The 9,496-nt window shown below is 34.2% G+C and overlaps 1 long non-coding RNA gene across 1 annotated transcript; it reads left to right on the top strand.

The window, feature by feature from the left end:
* Positions 1-3,156: 3,156 nt before the first annotated feature.
* Positions 3,157-8,893, top strand: LOC120079605. Its single transcript, XR_005482285.1, has 2 exons — positions 3,157-3,351; positions 8,500-8,893. It is a non-coding gene; the product is annotated as an uncharacterized LOC120079605 (long non-coding RNA).
* The last annotated feature ends 603 nt before the right edge of the window (positions 8,894-9,496 follow it).

Here is a 9,496-nt window from a genome sequence, read left to right as displayed (position 1 = left end):
AAAGTACACTCTGAGGGAGCGGGTCAAAGTCATGTAATTTTCAGGTCTTATTATTTTCTTTTTTTTTTATTATTATTTTTTTAAAAGGAATTCAAAATTCAAGTATGCCAATTTGCATGGTTCTCCAACAATGGCGCCAATTTGTTTGTGCCAAAAAAATGATGTTGTTAGTTTCAAATTTAGCCCTAAACAAATAAAATTTGTAAAACACATACAACTACTAATATTAACATGTAGTAATAGTAAAAGCACGAGATCGATCCTCAGGAGACCTCTTTTAACTAGCAAACTTAACTCTTGAATTCCAATTTGGGGGGGCTTGTTGAATTTTTAGAAATAAAGTAAAACTAAAACTAAGATTGATATGATTTTTTTAAGAGACTAATAGTAGAGAGCATAAAAGAATTCTTGCTAAGATTTCAATGTAAAAGCTCTTGGGGAATTATATTGGTTAGTCTAATTCATTCATTGGCTTAATTGTACTTATGCAATTTAATTATTTCATAAACCATTAGAGACATGCCCTAATGTCCTAATTAGTTAATTAACCTAAAATTGTCAATTAACCCTAATTTAGTTCTAAGATGTTTCCTAAAGACATTCTGCATCAAATTCCTAAATTGCATTAATTCTAAGGTTTTCTAGGTTATGATATGCTTGAAATACTATAGATTCAATTCAAGAATGATTTATTTGAATGTTCTAAACTAGTCATACTTTCAAAAAAATAGGAAAAAGTCCAAATTTTCATTCAAGATTTCTAGTTCAACAACTTTATTACAATTATGCTATAGAGCCATGTAATTTTGCATACAAAAATCTAACAAATTTGAGCTGTAAACTCATTTCTATAAGGTTTTATTGAAATTAAACATTCAAGAACAATCAATTAGATAAAAATAGAAGAAAAAGCCTCAAGAATTTACTAACCTAACAATTTCCCCAAGAAAGAAGATTACCTAGCCATGAAGTGGTAAATTCTTGAAGAAATCCATTGAATCTTACAAGAAATTGATACAAGAATTAAAGAAATTTTAGAAATTTCTCTCCAAATCCTAAAAACTGATCCCTCCCTCGCTTTTCATCTAAAATGATTTTGTGGAAAACTGGCTTTTAATGGCTGCAGGTCACAGCGTTGCAACTCTGGGACAGTGCAGGTTCGAGGCTCACTTGTGCAAAGGCGCGCACGCATTTTTTTCCCGTCAATATCCGCAACGTTGCGACACTACCCTGTATGGCCGAGTTAAGCATACTACTACCTTTCAACATTTCTCAATGTTGGTTGGAGGGTCGCAACACTGTTTCAGGTCGCATTTTGGTATTTTCTTCAATTCTGTTGATTTCTTGGTCCTTTTTGCTCCTTTTTAGTCAAAATTTCTTGCAATAACTCCAAAATTCTCCTGGGACTATTTTCCCTATAAAATTGACATTTAAAGCAAAAAAAAAAACATAAAATCGAGGAATTTAACATTAAGAACATAGCTCTTTCCAAGATCCATCAGTATCATCCCCAAAGTGGTAGGCATTGAGTTGGCAACTCGGGCCACTCTCATCCATATAAATCAAAGGACGATTCTCATGAGCAGAAGTTCCTAACTCACTCAGGATTCAGATCGGTTACATGGTCATCAATTGAAATATTAATCTTTTCAGTTAATGGTGTTACAAAGAGAGATTATATATTTCGTGGTTCGGTCTTATACAATCTCATTGTATAAGATACTCTCACTTGCATGTCCCCTACATGAACGACATATATCAAATCGTTTGTAACAATTGCAAAACGAGTCATATTCATAATGTTACCAGGATAAGAAACTCAACCTTATCCTTATACTATGGATCTTTTAGGTTACTGAACACGGTCTACTTGTATGTTGACCACATACTGTTCAAGTGATATGAAATAACCTTGGATCTTAGTTTATTGAATTTGAGTTATGAGAGTAATAAATAGCACCCGAAAATAAATAACACTTTATTTATTCAATATNATAAACCACAACAACCTTAGCGTAATCTCTATTAGTAATGCAGTTAGTCTAAATTAATTAGGATGCTTTTCATCTGATTGAATTGACTAATTTGATAATTTGAACTCTCACCTAGCTTTTTTAGATGAGTTGACTAAGCTTAGACTATATAAGAATTAATTCAATGAATCTATGATCAAGTTGTAATTCGAGAAATAATGCAAAAGCCTAAGCTAGACTGTTAAATCATTGAATTCCATCCTTACTTATTTTTCGTGCAATTTACTTTTCTTGCATCAAATCAATTCAAACCCTTTTTTTCCCAGTTGCCTAGGACTTTTAGCAGTTTAACTAAGAAATTCAACGGTTAACTGTGTTCGACTCATGCTACCATATATTTGGTGGAAATGATTAAAAATTATTTACTCCAGAATTAGTGGAAAAACTCTGCCCGACCATACAATAAAATTAAAAGCTGAAGGGAGGAAGTAGTTTTTAATCCATATAATTACCTCCGGAATATACTAAAAGACAACTTAGGCTTTTTTTTTTTTTTTTTCCTAGTTGATGATTCCTTTTTTATGATAGTTCTTTTTTTTCTTACTTACCATCTGTTCACAAAGTTTAAGGAAAATAGAGAAAACGCCAACATCAAAGAGAACGGGAAAAATAAAAAGTTAGCCTATCAATATTAGCTTAGCTTTCCATACTACTAATATAATATTGTAACATATATGACAAAAAAAAAAAAAAACATAATATCATATTATATAGAAAAATTAATGATAGACGTTGATAGACACTGACAGACTTCTATCATTTCTATCAATATCACTAATAGACACTGATAGAATTCTATCAGTGTCTATCAACGTCTATCATTGATAGTTCTAAAATTTGCTATATTTTGTAAATATTTTAATTTATTTTTTTATATTTAAAATTATATAATTATTAAAATTATAATTCTAAAATTAAAATGTGTGCGATTATTTTTGTTTTTCTTTATAGTTTTTAAAAATCAAGATTATAATTACCATATTTATCTCTAAATTAAAATTTGGGTATCAAAACTAATTAGGGGAATTGCAAATGTATTTTGGACTTTTGAGATTAGATAGAAATAGCAAAAAAATCAATTTTCATTTAATTTTTTTTTGTATTTCCACTTTACGAACTTTTTTCCTCCTCGCACACTCTTCACGCGTAGACCCCTATCTCAGTCATCTCTCCACTCTCATATTCACATCTCCAAGCCATCTGGCAAATCCACTCACCGCTCGTCCGTCGTTCCTCCTCACACACTCCCTACCGCCGCTCCGTCGATTGCCAGCTACGTTGCTCACTAATGGTCGATTGCCGCCGTTGGTAATTTCTTGTGAGTTTCCCTCTCTCCTTCTCTCTAAACTCTTTTTCAGTTTTTGTTCCAGTTTCAGCCACTACTTCTGACCATCGTTACCGCCGTTCGTTTTCCGTCAGTGTACTCCTTCCTATTGCTTAGTTTCCCTCTTCTTTCAGTTTCTTTTTTCAATTTCTATTCCATACAACTTTAGCACTAACATGTTCTTCATGTTCTTCTTCTTTGATTTGATTTGGATTTTAAACCACGTAAGCTTTTTTCTACTTGTTTTTTTTTCAACTAGAATTGGTTGAATTAATTGATGAAATGGAGAAGCATCTTTTGTAGATTACAAATGCATATGTCTTGCTCCGAAGTTCAAGAAAACGTGTGATGAGAAAACACAATAGACAATCAAATTCAACGATTTGCAAGAACATTATGAACAATTTCTTTCAAATTAATTATTAATCTTGTAGGTGTAGAAAATGGAGAGACAGAGACGAGGAAGACGAAGAGATAGCAGAGAGGAAAATAAAAATGCTAAACGATAGGCTTTCAACGATGGATTACTTCTATCGTGTAATTGCTATTTATTAAAGTATGTGGAGCCACTTGGCATAATAACATTGGTTAAGCATAACAATTAGGAGAGAGAAAATTGAAAAATAACAACCAAATAGTGGAAAATGAAATGCTGAAGAAAAACAGAGGGAAAAACAGGAAGAATTCTTTTTAACAACCGACGTTGGATGTTTCTTTTATCATCCCCACAAGCGAACGAGGAGCTGCCACGACTGTAAGCTTGGTCTTGAGATTGAGAAAACAAGGACTTGGTAAAGCTTTTGTCATGATGTCTGCAAAATGGTCTTCAGAGGGAAGAAATCTGACGGAAAGTTGTTTGGATGCAACCTTTTCTTTGAGAAAATAAAGATCAATCTCAAGATGTTTTGTTCGGTTGTGAACCACAGGATTGGCGGCCATGTATACGGCGCTAAGGTTGTCATAGAGTAGTAGAGGAGTGGAGATGCGGTTAATGCCAATTTCAGTCAGAACAGATTGGTTCTAGAGGACCTCAACGGCAGCATTGGATAGACCACAATATTCTGATTCGGCACTGGATCGAGAGACTACCTTTTGCTTGTAGGAGCTCCATGAGATGAGGCTAGAACCTAGGAAGACATAGAACCCACTTGTGCTTCGTCTGTCATCCGGGCAGGTGGCCCAATTGGCATCGGTGTAGCAAGTTAAGGCCAAAACAGAGGATTTAGTTAGAAGAATACCATAATTTGTCATGCCTTTGAGGTAGCGAAGAAGATTTTTTGCTGCTTGAAGATGTGAAGAGGTTGGGGCGTGCATAAACTAATAGAGTTTGTTGACACTGAAGCTGATGTCTGGTCCGGTCAGCGTACAATATTGGAAGGCTCCTACTAAGCTTCTGTATTTAGAAGGGTTGTCCAGTAATTGTCCATCAGTGAGGGACAATGTGGTACCAACGGCCATAGGAGAGTGAATGGGCTTGCAGTGAGTTGTGCACGATCAAGTAGGCTATAAATGTACTTGGACTGAGATAAGTGTAAATGGTCTGATGAGCGAGCTACCTGAATACCAAGGAAAAAAGATAGATCACCATGATCTTTAAGTGCAAAGTGAATGTTTAAACAACTAATAAAGTGTTGGATGGTTGCAGAACTATTGCCAGTTACAATGATATCATCAACATAAATGAGAAAGATGATTAAGGTGTGGAGTTTCGAAAAATGAACATGGACGTATCAGATTTCACATTTGAGAAGCCCCACTGCATCAGACAAGTGCTGAGCTTTGAAAACCATACTCGAGGGCTCTGTTTGAGACCATACAAGGCCTTATGCAGAAGCAGGACATGATCGGGATGTTGGTGACTTATAAAACCAAGTAGTTGCTTGATATACACTTCCTCAGATAAGTCACCATTAAGAAAGGCATTGTGCACGTCAAGCTGTCGAATGACCCAGTTGTGAGATAAAGCAATGGATAGCAAAAGCTAGATGGTAGTAGGCTTGACCACTGGACTAAATATTTTAAAGTAATCAATGTCATAATCTTGGCTAAAGCCTTGAGCGACCAAGCGGGCCTTGAATCGAGCAATCTCACCTGATGGAGTCTGTTTAAGCCTGAATACCTACTTACTGCCAATTACCTTGCGATCCTAGGGCAGAGGTGTCAGGGACCATGTATTATTTCGTATGAGCGCTTCATATTCCTCAAGCATAACTTGTTTCCATCTTGGATGAAGAAGTGCTTCCTTATACAATTGTGGTTCTGTTTTGTCCAAGTCAGTGACAACGGATAACCAAGCCTTTGATTTAAAAGTCCCATTTGGATCATGTAATCATAGGATGGTTATTGGTTGTGAGAGGGAAGGGTTGTAGTGGGTCTGAAGTGTTAGGAATGGTTAGGTGTGGTGAATCAGAGTGAGTTGGGAGGGTAGAGGTGAGTGTTGGTGAAGGAGAGGGAATGATGGAACTTGGTGAACTGGTTGAAGATTCATGTGACTAAAGAGTATGGACAGTGGGTTGGCTGGTTGGTATAGGTTGAGAGGAGGGAGATGGGATGGAAGAAGGTAAATAGGGGGAATCATTGTGATGAACAGTATTGCTTTGAGAATTGGCAGTAAACTGATTTGGTGAGGAGGGGCAGAGAGGACTAATGGGAATAGGAATAGAAATGATAGATGAGGGAGGAGACTGTGATGGAGTTGTTGTTTGAGAGGTATCTAGGAAAGGAAAAGTAGCTTCATTGAATACTACATGCCTAGAAACATATATGCGACCTTTTGTAGGATGAAGACAGAGATATCCTTTGTGCAAAAAGGTATAGCCTAAGAAGATACATTCATGAGACCGGTATTGAAGTTTATGGTCATTAAACGGTCGAAGAAAAGGAAAGCAGGTGCATCCAAATAATTTAAGAAGCTGGTAATCAGGAAGCTTATTGTATAAGTTTTCATAGGGAGATTTGTTGGCAAGGAGAGGTGTGGGTAGCCAATTGATGAGATATGTGGCTGTGTGGAAGGCAAACGGCCAGAAGGTGTGTGGAACAGAGGAATGGGCAAGCATGGCTAATCCGACCTCAACTACATGTTTGTTTTTTTACTCAACAGTACCGTTTTATTGAGGGGTATAAGGACAAGATAAACGGTGGAGTATGCCAAGTTTGTCTAGAATAGGTGAGAAAGCTTTGAATATATAGCCAAAACGGTCTATAAGTATAAGAATAGGGCTGGGTACCTTATCCTAGGGATACTATGGATACAGCCCGCTTTATATTTTATACAAACGATGTGATCTTGAAATCGTTCATGTAGAAACATGTGAGTGGGGACATCTTATGCAGCATAAGACTGGACAACAAAATAGTCAACGTCCTGTTAAAACTAATTATTTTAATTTGATGACCTTAGTAACCCGATCTCAATTTTAAGCTAACTATGAACTCTTGTTTATTTGGAATTATCCTTTAATCTGCATGGGTGAGAGTGGCTCAACACTGTAGCTCAATAAGCCTCCCATTTTAGGAGTAAGATCGGGTAGATAGCTGGAGACATAGTTCTACAAGATGGAATTCACTCCTACCCAATTTTAGGGTTAGATGATGGGTTGTTCCCCTAAGTACTAACTCCTAAACTTAAACAAGGGCTCTCACCCTCTCTATGACTGAGAGGGACTCGTATATTGGTAGGTCATAAACCAATTGTTCATTAGTGGATCAATGGAGACTTAAGGAGCAAGATCTATTATATGGGTGAAACGGTAATTTTTACCTAGTTGTAAATACGAACAACATGTGAAGGATTGATTTACTAATCATGGTTAAATCAAGTGGACAAAAATATATCTACAGTGAGAAAAGTGCAGCTACTGGGCTTTAGTAGAGTGGTACGATAATTAATGAATGTTGGTTAATTTGGTTAAAAAAGTTTAATAAATTAATCTCGAGTCGTTAGAGCTCATGATCTGTAACTCCGTTAGGTCCCCTTACTAGCTCATAAACGGACTAAACCTTAGAATAGTGTGATGAGAGAATTTGAAATGTTTAAATTTGGTTTTGAGAAAAACTTTCAATTATATAAAGGATATAATTAAACATTTTAATTATCGAATTGAACGAAATTGGAGAGATGAAAATTATTTAAATATAATTTAAATATTAATTACATGAATAAGGATCCATGTTTAGAATAAGTGTTATATTAATTTAATATTGATTAAATTTAATTAATTAAATTTTTAATTAATTATTAAAAATTAATTTAATATCAAATTAATTATAGAATTAATTTTATTTAAAATTAATGTATNATTAAATTTTTAATTAATTATTAAAAATTAATTTAATATCAAATTAATTATAGAATTAATTTTATTTAAAATTAATGTATTTTATTTAAATATTAGTTATTGAATCGATATTTTATAAAATTAAAATTCATTTTAAAATTTGAAATTTAGAATTTCAAATTAAATATATTTTAAAATAAAAATCAATTAAAAATGGATTTTTCAAAATTAGTGGGAAATCCCACTTAATCCACCCTAATTCTCATTCAAATAAGTGAGATTTGGTGTCAAGCCTTGAGGCAATCGGATTGCATGCTTGGCTGAGAAATTGTGACATGCAGACTAAAATTTGAAGAAGAATACCAAAACTATTCAATTTCTAAAAACTCTCCCAAAATTGACTCCCATTTTTTATCCCACCATCTAATATAAGAGCCAAGAGTATAATAAGAAAGATCTTGTGATGGTCTAAAGCTTCGGAGAGGAGATTGCTATTGGATTTAGAGCTAATCTGAGGATTCTTCAAAGGTATTGTAGTTCTGGAAACTTATTGTTTTTCTTTATGAACATGCAAGCTTGTTTGCTCAAATTAATGTAGTTAGACTACTTAAGATCCTAATTCCTTCCGCTTGTTGATTGTCAACATCATCAATTGGCATCAGAGCATGATTTAAGTACTCAATTTACGTTAATTTTAGCTTGGTGGGTGTTTTCCGTAAGTTTTATGAAATGGGTGCTGATATGGATACTTTTCAATTTTAGCATTAGATTTTTCTTCAATTTTGTTGCAAAAGTTGTAATTAGCTCTTTTTTTTATGGACCTTAATGTATGATTAAGAGTCTCTAAATTTGTTAAAATCGATAGAGTTGCAATTAGGTTGTAAATGACGAAAATTGGAAGCAAGTTCAGCAGCCAAAATTGAGATTTCAAACCATTTCCTTTACAGCATTGCAATGCTACTTGAACAATGTTGCAATGTTATTCTTCATCAAGCCCAGAACGCTTGCACACAGGTTGATTCCGGTTTTAGTGGCTTTGGTTCGACCAGATCAGCTGCCTAAGGTCCGATTCAACCCTATTTGGTGCATTGGAGGTCCGGTTCGAGCGATTTGGAGCCGATTTGGGTCGATTCAGGCGGTCTAGTGTCATTTCAAGACTTGTTTTTTTTTTTTTATTATTATTATTCTTGTAATAATTAGCTTGTTTACTTGTTTAGGATGCCAAAACTTGTCCATATCAATGTATGTTTAATTATTTATACATTTGATGTATGTTATAATTAAAATAAATCTTTTATGTGCATAATGTATGCCATGTAGATTTAAAATCCTACCATAGGAAGCATGTATCATGCATTGAGGTGATGTTATAATTTTTTATAATATATAGTATGCATGATCTATGGTTTCATGTGATTAATATAATTTGTCAATATAATTTGTTATATTAAATTATGAAATGCTTGATGTACGCTATGGATGGAAAAGCATGTCTATAGTTTTATAAAGTGTTATAAAATGAATTAGAGATTTAAAATCTATAACAAAGATAAATTGCATGCTCACCTAGGGTTAACAAATAACAACTTGTTTTAATAAGTTAAAATAGGTCGTTATCTTGTAAAACTATGGTTACAAACGGATGGAGTTGACATCCAAAACATGGAAGCTATTAGGATCCTAAGTACTTTAACTACATCAATTTTAGTGGATTAGCATGCATGATCATGAAAATATCAGAAACATGGTTTCAAGAATACAACATTTGTTGAATCCACTTAATTGCTCTAAATCTCCACGAATTTCTTCTTCAATCCTTGAAGTAGATTATCACAAGAGTCTTTTCTACTATTCACAGGCCT

Source organism: Benincasa hispida, chromosome 6, assembly GCF_009727055.1.
Source record: "Benincasa hispida cultivar B227 chromosome 6, ASM972705v1, whole genome shotgun sequence".
In the NCBI taxonomy this organism is placed as follows: Eukaryota; Viridiplantae; Streptophyta; class Magnoliopsida; order Cucurbitales; family Cucurbitaceae; genus Benincasa; species Benincasa hispida.
The sequence above is the reverse complement of the archived record's forward strand: the minus strand, read 5'-3'. Positions and strand labels throughout refer to the sequence as shown.